The following is a 16028-nucleotide window of genomic DNA, read 5'->3' as shown; positions in this document are numbered from 1 at the left end:
CCCACTGAACCTACTCCGCTTTGGAATCAGCAGCCCAAGCCTGGCCCTGCTACCCTCGGGATGCGTGGACTCCAGCAACCTGGTGGCATCCTTGTTCCTTGGTTTCCTCAACTGGAAAATGGAAATTACTCTGCCCACTTTGTGGTTGTGAGAATTAACGAAGAATTAACGAAGATCATGACCATGACCGTGCTGGTCTGCCGGTTTGTCTTCTCACCTGTCACGTTTGAGAGTGCTCAGCTCAGGTGGGGCTGCCCTGGGCAGTCTGGATGCCCCCAGGCCGTCTGGAGCCCTCCTGCTGGGGGTCCCCCAGCCTTCCTCGGGAGCCATTGTGCTCCCTGCCAGGGCGGCCCGGCCCTCTCCTCTCTGGTCACATCAAAGGCCATGAGTCCACATCACTCGTCACTCGGAGATCCATCTCACACCCTGAGGCCAACCAAAAGGCAGATACAATGAGAGGAGGGCGGACAGCCTTTATTTTACTAAAGCTTTCTCCGCAGGCGTCTGAAAATACTGGGGTCCCCTCAAGACGAAGAGGTGACTCATTTGCAGCTTCACCAAGTTCCTGTGAGAAGCCAGGCTGCCTGCCCCCCTGCAGGTGGGGGCTGCCTCTTTTCAGGACAAAAACGGGGGACTGGAGTCCCAGGTCCCCCCACCCCCTCTTGCATCCCGGCTCCGTCCTGGTGCTCCACCGGGGGTGAGTGCAGGGAGGAGTCTGCTCACCCAGCTGGACCTGGCTCACGAACGCTCTCCGCCAAGGTCTCAGGAGCCCGCCGCCACCCAACAAGGACTTCAGGAGGTGGCCCTCCAGGAAGAGCCTGCCTGGGTCACGGGTCCTTGCAGCAGAATCCAGAGCCCCAGGAACGTGGGAGCGGGTGCAGACACCTGCCCAAGACCTTGAGCAAAGTCCGCTGAGGCCGCAGCCCGGCCCCCCGCCCCCCGCCCCGGGGCGCTCCTAGGGATCCATCCTCCGCGTCTCACCCGGCCGCGCCCCCGCCGCGTCGGGTCCTGAGCGCGCCCCTGCCCGGCCGCGCTCACCGCCCGCTCCGGGGACGCCCAGTCGTTTTCCCGGGTCGGCGCCGGCGTGCGCCCCCCGAGCGGGGGAGCCGGGAGCCGAGAGCCAGGAGCCGCGCGCTCCGGGAGGCCGCCCCCGCCCCGCCCCGCCCCGCCCCCGCGGCCGCGGACCGCGCCCAGCGCCGGCTCCCCCGGAGCGCGCGGTCCCTGGGGGGGGGGCGCCCGGGCCGCAGAGCGCGCGTGGGGGCGGTGCCCGCGAGCTCCCGGGAGGGCCCGGGGATCGCGGGAGTGACCCCCCGGCCCCGCCGCCGCCCCCACCCCCACCCCCACCGCGGGGCGGGGCCCAGGCCGGGGGCGGGGCTCCGGGCGGGCGCGGCGTTCTTTGCAGCCTCGCCGGAGGCTCCGCTCGCACTTCGCTGGGAGCCTTCCCGGCGCGCTCGCCGGCTCCCGAGGCGCGGCGCGGAGAGGAGGGCGGCGGGGCGGGGGCGGCGGCGGCGGCGGCGGGGCGGGGGCCGGGCCGGGCGGGCCCGCGGAGGCAGCGCCGCCGCACCCTCTCCGCGCCCTCTGCTGCGCGCTCCGGCCGCCGGCCCGCGCCGCCCGCCTCGCCCACCGCACCCGCTGCGCTCGGAGCGGGAGGAGGCCCCGGGCCCGGGCCGCCGGGCTCCCGGCAGCGGACGCCTCGCCGCGGAGGACCGAGCCCGGGCTGGAGGCGCCCGCGGCCCCGCGCGCCGGCGGCGCCAGGTAAGTGCGCTGCGCCCCCGCCCGCCCCGGCCCCGGCCCCGGCGCCGCCCCCGCCCGCCCCGCCCCGCCCCCCCCGGTGCGGGCGCCCGAGGGTCCCGGGGGACCCGCGCTGCACTGCGTCCCGGCGCCGAGCTCCTCCCCGCCCGGGCGTCCGAAGCCGCGGCGGAGGGAGGGCGCGCGGGGTTCCGCGGCGGCCGCGCTTTGGGGACCGGCTCCGGGAGCGGGAACTTCAATTAGACTTTGGCTCCTTGGCTCCCACTCGCCGCCGCGCGTCCGGGCGCCGCCACCCCTCGGGCTCCCCGGTCCCCGCGGTGCTCGGCTCCGCGTCCCGGCGGCGGCGGCGGGGGCCGGGCGGGGGGGGGAGGCCCGGGGCTCCCCACCGAGCGCCCCAGGTGCCCCGCGCTCCGGCCGCGTCCCCGCCCCGCGACTCCAGGGCACCGGCCTGCTCTGCGCTCGAGGCGAGCGTGCGGGCGTCCGGGAGCGCGGGAGGCGGCCGGGGCGGGGGGGGCGGGGGCCGGGCCGGGGGGGCGCCTGCCGCGGGCTTGCAGCTGTGCGGGCCAGCGGTGACCCGCGGGAGGCCGGCCCGGCCGGGAGAGGCTGCGTGGCGGGTTTGGGGGCGCGGGTGCTGGCGCTGGGGCGCACGGGGCCCTCTCCCTTCCAGGCGCCGGCCTCCCGCCGCCCAACGTGCGCGGTGCCTCTTGGCCCCCGACCCCGACCCTGACCCCGACCCGGAGCGGCGGCCGCACGACGCCCTCGGCTGGCAACACTCGCTGCCCGGCTGTTGCAACCGGGAAGTAGGGGCCGGTCCCGGGCTCCCGGCCTTCCGCGGTCTGGGATGTGGGGTGGGTCCCGGGTCCCGGGTCCTCGGGGCGCCTCCCAGTCGGCCCCTGCGCAGTGACGGGCTGGGCTAGGGAGATGGGCGCGGGCGGCGCCGGGCCGGAGCGGGAGGCGCTGAGTGGAGGGCACCGTGGGAGAGGCGACGGCAGGGGGGCGGAGGCAGGGGGGCGGGGGGCACGGGGCACCCCGGCCCTTCCTCATCTCTGGGATGCTCACAAGCTGCACCACCAAGCCCACTTTCTCTGGGGAACCTCTCACATCCGACTTCACCTTGACCCTGGCCAATGGGTGCAGAACTTTTCTCAGTCCCGCCCTAGAGGAGGCCTCTGGGTGGCTCCGTGGTTGATGGTCTGCCTTCAGCTCCTGGGGCCTGCCTCCGTGATCCTGGGGTCCCAGGATCGAGTCCCGCATCAGCCTCCCCGCATGGAGCCCGCTTCTCCCTCTGCCTGTGTCTCTGCCTCTCTCTCTCTCTGTGTCTGTTAGGAATGAATAAAATCTTAAAAGATAAAAATTTCCCATCTGTTATGGTCTCTCCTGCCCACCCTCTGTCCCTGTCCCAAAAGCAAGGTAGACAGGCTGCAGGAAGAGGTGACATTCTGCTCCCTGTAGGACACCCTTTTAAAAAATCCAGACAGGCCACCACATGTGGCAGGACAGGGGGGCTGAGGACCCCTCGCGGGGAGTGGAAACAACACTTCAGAGCTTTCATCTGCCTTGCCTCTGTGAAATGACCCACGGGAGGAACAAAACGCAGACCCTGAGAGGTTGAGTCTCTTAGGATGATCAATAATTTAATAGCGCTTGAACACAGCCGCCGAGTCAGGCCCCATCCCGTTGCCCAGCCCATTCACCCTGAGACATACCGATGACACAGCTTATTTATTTATTTACTCAGAATCAGACGCCACAGAGTGAATTATGTTTCCCCGGTATTGATTTTTTAAAAAGACCCCAAATTAAAAAGTCAGGGCTTTCTTAAAACAAGGTCAAGGATTAATTATTTATAGAGAGACATCAATCAGCTGATGTGGGGGCTCATTTAGAAGATGCCACGACAGCGGCCCAAAGGAGCACAGGCTGATTTTCACTGGCTCCGGCTGCGCGAGGAGCAGGCTTGTCTGACCTCCTGGGCTTGGCACAGCTTTCCCGGATTGTGACCGGAGGAGGATGCTTTGTAACTCAGCCTGCTGTTGGAGATGCCTTTTTAATCTTGTAGCCAGAATACCACTTGGGAAATTTCATGCATATTTGCTGTGTTTCCATAATGAACATTTACTGATTACAGGGTATCAAGGGAATTTCATTTTTTAAACATTTATTCAAATGTCTGTTTATGTAAGCTAATAAGTCTGGGAAAGTTCGGTAGCTACTTTTTTTTTTTTTTTTTTTTTGCCATATGGTCGTTGGGAAAGCGTGCTGGTGGGCTCCTTGCAGGATTTGCCTTGGATCCACTTAGAAGGTGGACCGGCAGAGTCTCCGGATTGGAAACGCCCTGCAGACTGCTCCTCTGTTCTTCACTCAAGAGTTTGTGCCAGCGGCGACCTGATAGGCTTTTTTGTGGTTTTGCTGATCGAAGTGATGGGCGCTCAAAGCTTTTATGGCGATTTGCTGATGCATCTGGTTGGAGGCACCTGTGGGGGGGGGTCGCTGGAGTCTTGTGAAGGTGTGGCCCCCTTCTCGGCCTGCTGCCTGGCTTGGAGTGGGGGATGTCTGCAGTCACCCGCCCCTGCTGCATCTCCCTGATTCTCTTGGGTGTGGCAGCCACGTGGGAGACACGTGGGGCAGGGAGGGAGCCTGTGGGCAGGAAAGTGGACCCAGCATGTGGCCGTGCGTTCGTGAACAACTGTGGCTGTCAGAGCCAGTAAACACTGTGAAACGAGGGCCCGGCCTTCCAGCTAATCAGAAGGTAATGAGTTAGCAACGGAAGATCCATGTCGTGCTGGCCCAGCGAGATCAATGTGGTCCTGCCGTGGGATGGTGAGAAATAAAAAAAAAAAAAAAAAATCAAGGCTGCTGGTCTGGATGTGAGTGCAGGCGATGGTGTCCTGGAGCTCAGGAAGTTTGCTGGGAGCGGCCAGCCTGTGCGGTGACAGCAGGGGGACGTAGGCTCCGTGGCACTATCTGTGGAGTCATGGCCAGGACTGGCCTGACTCCAGAGCAGCTGTGGTCCCTCCCTCCTGGGCAAAGGCTGGCCATGGGCAGAGGGAACCCCTGGGTTCAACCAACCAGGGGACAGGGCTGCGTTAACTCAGGTGGCAGAGCACACGGGAGATGCCATGTCATTTCTTTTTTTTTTTTTTTTCTTTTTCCATGTCATTTCTTCCCAGCTAGAAGGTGTGTGACCCCGTGGTGGGTAAATCACTGGGGCAGAGGATGAGACTTAACAGATCGGTTGTGGGAAAAACTTGTGGCTTTTACCCTGTACAAAACGACCTGTCATTGGTGATCGGGGGGCGGCAGCGTGCACCTGCTGGCCCAGATGCAGCCTCGGCCACGGGCAGAAGGGGGAAGCCTGGGTCCAGGTGGGCCGACAGCAAGAAGCAACCCTGATTCCATCTCGAAAGCCACCTTCCGGGAAGTCGGAGGGAAGTTGGAGAGCGTCTGGGTGCTGTCAGGGGCCTGGGTCTCCCCACTGCCGCTCCCCACCTTGGAGGCAGCCTTGGGTTTCTGGGAAATCAGTACTTTTTTGCTGCTGGGGACCGCGGGCAAGGCTCCCCGTCTCTGCCAGGCCACGGCTGGAGGTGGCCCTGGCGAGCAACAGTTATTTGAACTAAATGAAGGTTGTCAACATTGAGACCTGGAGCCAGATGACTCCAGGCCACGTTCCTGTCATCAGACGCGCTGCGGCTGCCCCGCATTCTGCTGTGTGCGTGGATGTTCGTGCAGCAGGCACTAGGTGTCTGTCTCTGTGCCGGGCGCTGGGGACAGAAAGTCAACACAACTCAGAGTGGCCCCTGCTCCTCGTAGGGAGCAGTTCTCCCGTCACTGCTTTCGCTCTCCCCGATTCCTGCTGTGCCACACGACACCGTCACCAGATACCCAGTGCTGCGCATTCCTGGGCTGTGATGAGCCCACGAAGGAGAGAGACATCCGGGTGGTTCTGAGATGCATCGCAGAGTCCCCCCACCTGGACTGAGGGTCAGGAGGGCCTCCCTGAGAAGGTCTGAAGGAAGAGCCCTGGAACCAAGAAGCAAGGAGGGGGGCAGACAGAGGGAGGGGTCGAGCTTGCCTGGCACGGCGTGCCAACGGGTGAGAGGGAGCGCGGAGGGCCCCTGTGGCCGGCAGAGTGGAGGGACTGCTGCAGTGGAGACACCGCCAGAGCCTGGCCATATAGGGCCTCGAGGGCCGAGGAGAAGCTTAGGACTTGACCCCACCAGCTGCTGCAGAGGAGGGAGCCCAGTGAGGAGGGGGCTGCGGGAATCCTGCAGGAAGGAGGTGGGGGTCCCAAGGAGGGGCAGGCCGCTCGGATGCCCACTCTCCTCTGGGGTGGGTTGCACGCAGGGCTGCTGGCCAGACGTGGCCTTGGCCTGGGTGTCCTCTGCTTAGCTTCCTGGGGCCCTGGGAGGTCCTTCACCTGCCACCACTTGTACCCGACCTGGCAGCTGGCCCGGGCCAGAAAGAACAACTCTCCTATGGCCCTCCCTCACTCCAGCCCCCCGCCCTCCCCACCGTCTGCACCTGCTCCTGCCCTCTGCTGGGGACTCTACCCCCCATACCCCTGCCAGCCTCACAGCTCCCCAGTTCCCCTAGATGTCAGCGAGTTCTCTGTGGCCGGCTGCAGCTCAGCTCGGCATCCCCACAGACGTCAACTTGTCTTGCAGAGCTGGGGTGGGGGGAAGCGGGTCTGTGAGTCACCCCGCTTCCCGTTGTGCCCACGCTCCTGGCTGTGGGCCCTGAGCCGAGCGGCCGCTGAGCTGCAAGCAACAGCCCAGGTCGCTGTCACCTTGTCCTCACTCTGCCTGGGCCTGAGCCAGCTGCTTCCTGGCCGGGCCAGACTCGGGGACGGGAGGGATGAGAGCCAAGGAGAGGATGCTAGGAGGTACAGATGACTCCTCTGGCTCCGGGTGTTTCGGGAGCTGATTCTTGCAGCACTTGGACCCTCTGCTTGGAGGGCGGCCTCACCAGACTGGCCCCCCTTTTGTACTCTGGCTGCTGCCTCACCGCCACAGGCCACCAGCCGTGCCCAGGTGCTCACCGGTGGGGAGGTGACACAGGAGAGCCCTCTGCCAGCAGACCTTAGTCCAGGTTGACTCACACTTGGCAGGCTAGTCATCCCCCCACCCTCAAGGATGCTTCTTTTTGGGGGCTGACTCATCTCCCTGGACAAGACCCATCTGCCCAAGCCTGTGAGCGCCGAGACCCTCCTCCAGGCCTGAGTTGTGGGAGCTTTGCTTCCTGTGCTCCTGAGGGGAGCACCCCAGGCGCCCAGCAAATACTGGCTGCCGTCCTTCCGTGCGTGCGCCGCCTGCCAGGCCCAGAGGAGGCCGAGCGAATGTGCAAGCAGATTTCAGTGCTCATGCAGGTAGTGCTCTCCCTCTCTGGCAGTCTGGGTCGTGATGAGCTTGGGAGAAGGACTCCGTGATTGCTGCTGGCAGGCAGGGTGAGCCGAACTTTGCGGTCTGTCTACACTGCTGGAGCCAGTGGGTGATGCAGGCACTCCGCCTACACTAGCTGAGCCAGTGCGTGCTGCAGGTGGTCTGTCTATCCTGGCTGAGTCAAGGGTGTGAGCCCTGGGACTTCCCATTTAGTCGGGGCCGGCCCCACTCCCCGCGGGACTTGGTACCAGGTTCAGAGCCCTCCAAGTCTCGGCGGCTTCGGGCACCTCCGCTGTGCCTGGGCTCTCCCAAGCCCTGCCCCACGGACCCTGGCCCCCACGGACCCTGGCCCCGGCTCCCAGAGCTGAGGGGGGTGAGCCCCGCGTGCAGTGCCTTCCGTCTGTACCCGCTGAGCTCAGCTGGGGATGCAGGCAGCTTGTTTCTCCTGGTTGAGCTCTGCACCCCATTCAGGCAGTCTGTCTACACTGGTCAAGCTGTTGCATTATGCAAACTGCCTGTGTGGAGTGTTGGAGCCAGTGCTCAAAGCAGGTCCCCCGTCTACACTGGTGGAGCAGGAGGGTGATGCAGCCAGCCTGTCTGGGCCCCTTCTCCTTCACCAGGAGCAGTCTCTTCAACCCCTTCCCTTGGTATCCTTCTGGGTCCAATCAGAATGCTGCTTCCGAGACCAGGGTCCCTTCCAGGCTCCCTCGGCTTTCCCACACCGCATTCCAACCTCTCCCGCAGAGGCTGGGGCCGGCCTGGGAGCCCTGTGGATGTGGGTGTCCCCTCCCCCGTGGTCACTGCCCGCACAGCGGCCGCCTCCTTGCCCCCTGATGTTATCTCATTTCTTGAGGGTTGGTGTCATCTGCACGTGTAATGTCCATTCATCCCCGTGAAAGCACGGTCTGGGCCTCTTATTTATCTCTTAGCTCCTCGGCCCGGCCGTGAGTTCAAGTGTCCACGGGCAGCCGTGGCGACCACCTCCGCCCCTCGACCCACCCCACGCAGCTGAATGAAGCCAGCACCTGCGGTCCGACCGCGTGGGTTCAAATCCCAGTGTCACCACTTGGTCACCATGTGGGCCAGAGGCTCAGTTTCCTCATCGGTAAAATGGGGACAAGAGAATCTACGTCACAGTGGCCAGCGGAAGCTTAGCGAGTCCTTTTGTATCTTGGGTGCGAGGAAGCACGTTGATCGGGGCCTTGCCTGGTCATGTGACAAAGGCTTAGGGGGCATGTGGCCCCACTGGCTTGTGCCCCCTTGGGTCTCGCCCTTCCCAGGCAGGTTCCCGTCCATGCCTTTTCCCCATCCTGCGTTCAGTATGTTCGAGAACTTTCTATTCCAAGTACAGTATGCACACCAAGACTGTGTGCGCCGTGCCGTGAAAATCCGCAAGCCACACACACCTCAGTGCTGGCACCAGAGCCGGAATCTGCACATGACCAGAGTCCCAGAGGACCCTGGGTCCCCTCCCAGGCCCTTCCCCTCCACCACGGGTACCTGCTGCCCTTACTTGGAATGGCACTGATTGGTTGTCCTTATTTTAAGACTTGATGGAACTGGAAGCAAAAGTCTGTACACTTTGGGGTCTGGCTTGCCGTCACGTTTGTGAGATCCACCTGTGTTGTTTGTTCATTTTTGCACCTGTGTGGGATTCCACTGTGTGAATATACCCCAAATTATTCACCCATTCTCCAGTTGATCGACATTGGGGTTGCTCAGAGTTTTGGGTCGTTATGAACAGTGCTGCTGTGAATGTTCCTGCATGTATCTCTTGGGCAGTGTTTTTAATTTCAGTTTTTAAAAAAATTTTGGTAGCGATAGCCAACATTTATTGAGTGCTCAGTATGTAAGAGCTTTAAGTCTCTTTGACCTAACCCTTATCTTAATACCTGTGGTTGGTGTAGGTACGTACTATTATCACCATTATGAGGATGCTGAGCTTTATTTTTCATTTTTATTATTTTTATTATTTTTACAAATATGTTTGTTTTTATTTAAGTTCGATTTGCCAACATATAGTCTAACACCCAGTGCTCATCTCATCAAGTGTCTTGGACACTTTTTAATGAACATATTCCCCGAAGAGAATTGCTGGGTCTTGGGAGGTGCAGAGGGTCACCCTGTGGAGGTGCTGGCCGTTGTCTATTAAGTCCCCCGCACCGACACCAGTTCAATGTGAGTTCCCGTTGCTCTGCATCCGTGTTGATACTTCACGTGGTCGGTGGTTTTCACTTCAGCCATTCCGTGAGCGTGTAGAGGTAGCGCTGTAGTTTTAATTTCATTTCCCAGATGACTAATACAGTTTATTTTATTTTATTTTTTTGCTGAGGATATGTTGAAGTTGACAACAGTATTCAACAAATTTGAAGATTCACTTCCCACTTCCTGTCTCTAAATTGTGGGTATCTTAAATGTCTGGGAGCGCTGGTGATTCTCTCTACGGCGTGGATTTGAATCTGCCCGTTGGAGTGCCATGGGTGGAGTGGACAGGTGTTTCTCTCGATGGGACTGGGGTCCCAGGCACTGTCCTCAGAATCACCCTGGGAGCTGTCGGAGACGTGGGCACGGGGCCCCCGCCCCAGCCGCCAGTCACCGAATGAATCCTTGCCATGCGTCCGTCTCTCTGTGGCTCGTCTTTCTTTCCCGTCACACGTTCCATGAGCGTGACCGCCCTGTCCATTCTGTTCACTGCTGTGTCCCGGTATCTACGACAGTCCTGGCACAGAGCGGGGCCCCGTGAGTGCCCACCAAACGGAGGAGCAGAAGACCAACCTTCCCCTTTGAGCTCTGCCCTCCCAGCCCAGCTGTCTGGATGGGGATTTGTCAGCAGCCTGGTCCGCTATGGGGAAGGCTCTGGAAGCCGGGCTCTCGGGCCTTGGAGGGTGTCCTGTCCTGGTGCTCTGTCCCTGTAAATGACTTCCTCATCTTCAAAACCAGCTTCTGACCAAGGCCTTTGGGTCCTAGGCCCTAGGCTCCGGGGCTGGTGTCCCCAGAACCATGTTCACCCCCAGAGCTCCAGGCATTGGCCTTTTAGGAACAACTCCTGGGTGACCTTCTCTCTGATGGGCTTCTCTGTCATCGGGTCCTTCTGGAGAAGCCTGAAGGCCCCCCCGAATGCACTCCCTCCCTGCGCCGGGCAGTGTCCTCTGCTTTTCTGTGCCACCGTTTCACGGATGACATGCCCCTGAGTCAAGTGAAGGCAGGAGGGCCGTGTCTGGGACCACCTCACCCACTCCTCCCCGTCACAGGAGTGGTTTCCATCAGAATGGGATAGGGCCTCCTTTCTTTGGTGTGGCCCGTTCCCTTTCTCCTCAAATCTGACATATTCCGTGGAAAGCAGCATGGCCCGGGGGATGAGAGCTCTGGGTCAGACCCTGGGGGTTCAAATCAAGGTTCTGTTCTCAGTGTGGCTTTGAGACCCAGCCATTGCCCCCAGAGAGGCAGATTCACACACAAATCAGGTGCCACCAGCAGAGGATGGCTAGGGTGGCCGAGATCTCTGAGGTTGAAGGGTAAGAACAAGGGATTCTGGCTGGGGCATCTGCAGGGGGGCTGTGTGAAGGGGCTGGCCCTCGAAGATGGGGAGGGAAAGATGACACTTCATGGACTGTCAGGGTGAGCCCCCCACCCCTGGGGGTCCCAGGGAAGGAAGTTCTTGGGGAAGGAAGTGCGCTGAGCCCCCATGAGAACGTAGTTTAGTTGACCCAACACGCACAGGCACAGAGCGACGATCAGAGTTCATTGGTGAGTTATGGAAGGCTTCCTGGAGGAGGTGAACTGGGGACTACACCTCAAAGGCCAAGAGTGAGAACTTTATCCTGGTACCAGTAGAAATCCTCTCCAAACAGTGGGATCACTGGCCACCACGGACCCTGTGGGCCAGCGTAACCATTCGCTTTAAATAGGGCAACAAAGAATCCATGACACACGCACATTGTTTATGTGGTGTGGAGGCGGGTGTGCAAAATGGAAGAGCTAAAAGCAGTTTGGGAAAAAACAACACCTTTTTTTTTTTTTCCTTTGGTGGAAAGACAGATTAGAAAGGTTTATGCTCTTCTGTGATAACTAATATGAAAGGTTTATCAAAGTTTCAAAACCCCCCCCCCCCAAAAAAAAAAAAACCCAAACCAAAAACCCTTGACGCTTTCTCCAAAATTGATTTGAAGGCTTGGCAGATTTGAAGAATCATTCAGTAGCGTTTTATGGGTCGATGCTAATTTGATGCAGCAGACCCGTGCGTCGCGCCAATTTACTGCCAAACCAACATTAAGCAGGGACCTTCCGCGCGAGGTTTATAGGCGGGCAGCTCATAAAGATGCGTGCCTGACAAGTGTGCTGCTTCTCGCAGGACGTGCGGTATGAAGTGTTTATCAGAAACTACCTAAATCGCCTTCGCCTTTTACTCATAAACAATCTCCGGGGACTTCAGGCCCAGATCGCAGGCAATAATTCCCAGGCAGTATTTCACCACTGCGGGGACCGGTAGGTGGGGAGCCTTGGTCTCCAAAAGCCACGGGGAGCGAGAGGAGCGAGGGGAGCAAGGGGAGAGATCCCCAGGAGGAGCCCTTTGGGGTGGAGGCTGCCCTTAGGGACGACTTTGGAAATAACCTGTAACCCAGGCCTTGGGAAGGCTGATGACGTTCCTCCTCCTGGCGTCTCCTGATGAATCGAAGGTTGCACCTAAATGAGATCTGTGGCCCCAAGGAAATACATCTCCTGTTTTCATTTTTGTTTCCCGGGGCCGGTGCGTGACGGATGATCGCCGCCCGGCTCTCCTGGTCCAAATACGTGTCAGAGCCTCGTCAATAAGGAGATCAGCGAGCTCGGTGTTGCTCGCTGCAAAGTGCTTAACAATAAAAAATTGCCGAAACTCCTGTCTTTCACCCCTGAGAACCACCGCTCGTGTTTTCCACAAAGGAGAAGTGGACGTGGCGGTGGGTGTGTATGTGTGTGTGTGTGGGGGGGGTCCTCGGCCACTGTGCACCCCAGGGCCTCCCAGCCCAGAGCTGATTGCTGGGACTCAGGTTGCGGGGAGGAGGGGGCTGCGTGGTGCGCGCGCCGTCAGTGAGGGCCTCGTAGGTTTTCGCAAGGGGAAATTTGATCTTGGGCAAATGTCAAGACGTTTTTGAAATCTGTGTTATGATATCAGCTCATTGCCAGTGTAGGGCTTCATCTGGATTTCATAAATATTGTATGGACCTCGGCCAGCTGGAGAGCACCACAGCTACCCCCCAGCACCCGCGCGCGCGCACACACGCACACACGCACGCACACGCACACCCATCGCAACTGCAATCTATTGCTGAGTTGTCGTGAAAAGCCAATTGGTGATATTTCAATCACAATGTTCTTGTAACAAATTCCATTCAAATTCCTTCGGAAAGGGAGCTGAGCCTTCCTCCTGCTGCTGCCAGAATGATATGCTAAATGTAGCTTCCTGGGGCCCTGGCAGCCATCCAGGGCTTTGTAATTTATAGTTCTCCTTCGTGGTTCTCCAAGTGACCTTGGAACCTCCACGCTGGTGGATTCCTTAGGTTCCCACATCGCCCTCCCCCACCCCCCTCGTGAGACCCGTCCCCAGGGCGCTCCCAGCACCCAGCAGCCTGAGCTGGAGAGAAAGGATGTGAGCGGGGAGCCCGTGGCAGGTGATTGGAAGATCGCTTGTTTGCTCGTGACCTTTCCTCCGAGATTGATGTCAGCCACCAAACAGGCCAATATTGTGTTTAAAGGCAGCCTGCAGGTGCCAGGAGCCGCTCTCCGGCCCCCGCCCCCAGCAGGTAATCCCGGAAAGGCAGGGGAGGGCCACTCTGCCTCTACAGTCATCAGCTATTTTTGGTTGGGGAATAAACAAAATGGCCCAAAGTGCTGCTGTTACAGATTCTAGCAGAGGAGTGGCGTGTAGGGAAGATTAATGCACAATTAAAACCCGTGTACGGGTAAATTACAGGGTGACAGCTATCTAATGCAAACACCGCGGACGTGTAATTAAGAGGAGTTACGGGCTCCGGAGGACGGGTGTGCTGGGGAAGGTGCTGGGGAGCTGTCTGGGGAGCCTGCAGGCCCGGGGCAGGAGCTGGGCAGGGACGGGGACAGGGGGAGCCCCACTGCCTGGGCCCCCCGGGCGGCGGATGTGGTGGGCGGCAGCCCCAGCTCCTTCCCAGGCTGCAACCTGCGCAGGCTTGTTCCGAGCTTCCAGCCCTTTCTGGGGCCACCCTGCCCTCCCCGTCCTCACCTTTGGCTCTGTGGCAATGAGCACCCGTGGATGCTTCTTTTTTTTTTTTTTTTTACGTTTTTAATTTCTCCTGCTTTGTCAGCTTTTTAAGGAATATGTTACATTATGTGGAAATTGGATGCTAACAAGATTTGTATGAATAAATTAGACTCTTAACTTTTTATGTTATTACAGAATTGAAATGGACTCTAATGACAGTCAGAATTAATGTTCTGTTTCAAATAAATGCCGGGGATGTGACTGAATTTTCAGTGCACTCTCCTGTCTCGAATCTCTGGCCCTGTCCTGCGAGGCCTTTGGGGAGAGAGCGGGCCTGTGGGAGACCTCCTGGCCTTTCCCGTGGGGCAGCCTTCTGGCCCTGCCTGACCACCCTGGGGGCTGCTGGGAAAATCGGTCTCTCCCAGCCGTATCCTGGGGGTGGGGGTGGGGGGCCCCTGCCCAGGGTTACATCTCCCCCTGGGTCCCCCCAGCTTCAGAGAGCCCTGCAGGACCCCTGAGGCCTCGCTGCGCTTCCCTTTGCCCTCTCCTGCCCCCTCACTTCCTCACAGGGGTCTCCCAAGAAGCCCCCCCCCCCCCCCGCCTGGGGACTCACCACACTGGGCTCTTTGGGATTTTGGATTTCCCACACCAAGTGTCTGCTGGGTGAGTCTCTTCTGCTGGCATCAGAGTCCTCAGGGACCAGGATCATTCTTTCTGCCCTGTGGCCCCTTCTTGAACCCAGGACTGCATGAGGCGCTGACTGGTTCTTGGTCCTGGTCCTGGTCCCCTGGGGAGGGTTTGAGCAGCAGCCAAAAGGTTCCCCGGGATCTGACTCCCCCAAACCACCTGACTCTGAGCAGGGGGCAGACTTGGAGGGATTTTCCTTGATGTGAAAATCCCATGTCCCAAAAGCGCAGGGTAGTACGGGGGAGGCTGTGGACATGGGTTCCCCCACTCGGTGGGAGGGAGGAGGGGCCTGGTAAGGTAGGCAGAGAGGGGAGGCAGCCCAGACCTGGAGCAACCCGGATGGAAGATTCAGCCCCCGCTGCGGCCAGGACCCAGGGCAACAAGGAAAAGTGGTCTGGGACGCCGGGAGCCTGACCCCTTGGAAGGGAGCCGCAGAACTCAGAACTCGGCTCCAGCTGCCCCAGCCGGATGTTGGCCAGGGTCGATAGTGGCCAGATAGTTGAATACTCAAGAACAGGCAAATTTTTGCATGAAATGTATTCCTTTAGAGTATGGAGGCGAATTCAGAATTTAAAATCAAAGTCTCACACCGACCATATAATCTGCCTGTAAAGTACATCTGGCCTCTGGGCTGAAATAATCGGGAGCCCAGAGCTTATGGGCGAGGAGAACAGTTTCCTGGCTGGAGGGTGAGGCCGGAGCCCAGGAGAGGGACAGTAACTGCCAAGAGCCCAGGCCATGGCTGTAGAGTTGGGCTGTGATCACCGAAAGTGTGACCTCTGACCTGCCCCCACCTGCTGGGTAGGGGGTCCTCGCTGGTGGGGCTTGGGTACCCAGCTGCTGGCCGGGCCCTGAGTAAGCTTGGACCTGCCCAGTCGGGCCACTCGGCTTGGAGCTCTGGATGAGTGGGGAGCACAGGAGACCATGTGGATGCCACCCTACATCTGATGGACCTCACCTCAGCATTCCTGTCTCCACCTTCACAAGTCCTAGAAAACCCCTGCAAAAATGCTTTAGCAGGGGAACAAATAAGATTTTTTTAAAAAGATTTTATTTATTTATTATTTATTCATGAGAGACACACACACACACACACAGAGGCAGAGACATAGGCAGAGGGAGAAGCAGGCTCCATGCAGGGAGCCTGACCTGGGACTTGATCCCAGGACCCCAGGATCATCATGCCCTGGGCCGAAGGCAGAAGCTCAACCACTGAGCTACCCGGGCTGACCCTAAAACTAAGATTTTTTTTATAAAAATAAGAAAATAAAAGCCTTACCACCTACTCAGCGCATTTTCTGGGTCTGGGGTTCCTATACATTGTTACAGAGAGGGAATATCTTATATTTATATCTCTATATACATAAACTCGTAAGTCATATTCATTTTATAAAAATGCAATAATTTTTATGCCTACTGCACACAACCTCTTTAATCACTTTATATATCATGGAAGCCTTTCCAGGGTAATGGATCTATTTCCATCCCGCTTTTGACACCTGCACAGCATTGCTTCGTATGAATTTATCATAATTTATATAAACAGTTCCCTGTTGGACATTTTGGTGGTTTTCATTTTTGTTTTCCAATTTTAAAGAATGTTGAAGCGAACATTCTTGCTGTATTCCTTTGTGTCACTTCAGGATAAATTTCTAGAAGCGGATTTGTTGGCTCAAAGGGTATGCGTGGTTTTAAGACTTTTAATATTTCTCGACAAATCACCTTCCAGAAAGACCCAGCGGTGCATGAGTGTGCCTTTTTCACACCAGCGAATCTTCATTTTTTAAATCTTTGTCAACTTGATAGGTTAAAGAGAGGCGTGCTTATTGCTTTTTTAAAATAACTTGAATTTTCATCAAAGTAATACATATATGTAGTTTAAAAGGCATAGATAATAAAAGGCTTAGAATAAACCCAACACTTCCCTGCTTCATCCCTCACCGTGTCCCCCAGTCCCGCTCCCCAGAGGCAACCACCTAAGACTTTTCGAGCAACTTCTC

General features: G+C 58.5%; 1 protein-coding gene across 2 annotated transcripts in view; it reads left to right on the top strand.

Annotated features, from left to right (window-relative positions):
• Positions 1-1647: 1647 nt before the first annotated feature.
• The window catches only part of CHST8 (carbohydrate sulfotransferase 8), a 130026-nt gene continuing 115645 nt past the window's right edge, over positions 1648-16028 (top strand). The window contains exon 1 of one of the 2 annotated variants that reach the window (XM_077855860.1): positions 1648-1755. The gene's annotated coding sequence lies outside the window, so the exon portion shown is untranslated. The remainder of the gene's footprint in view (positions 1756-16028) is intronic. The other variant, XM_077855867.1, reaches the window with a different exon arrangement.

This window comes from Canis aureus, chromosome 1, assembly GCF_053574225.1.
Source record: "Canis aureus isolate CA01 chromosome 1, VMU_Caureus_v.1.0, whole genome shotgun sequence".
Taxonomy (NCBI): Eukaryota; Metazoa; Chordata; class Mammalia; order Carnivora; family Canidae; genus Canis; species Canis aureus.
The sequence above is the reverse complement of the archived record's forward strand: the minus strand, read 5'-3'. Positions and strand labels throughout refer to the sequence as shown.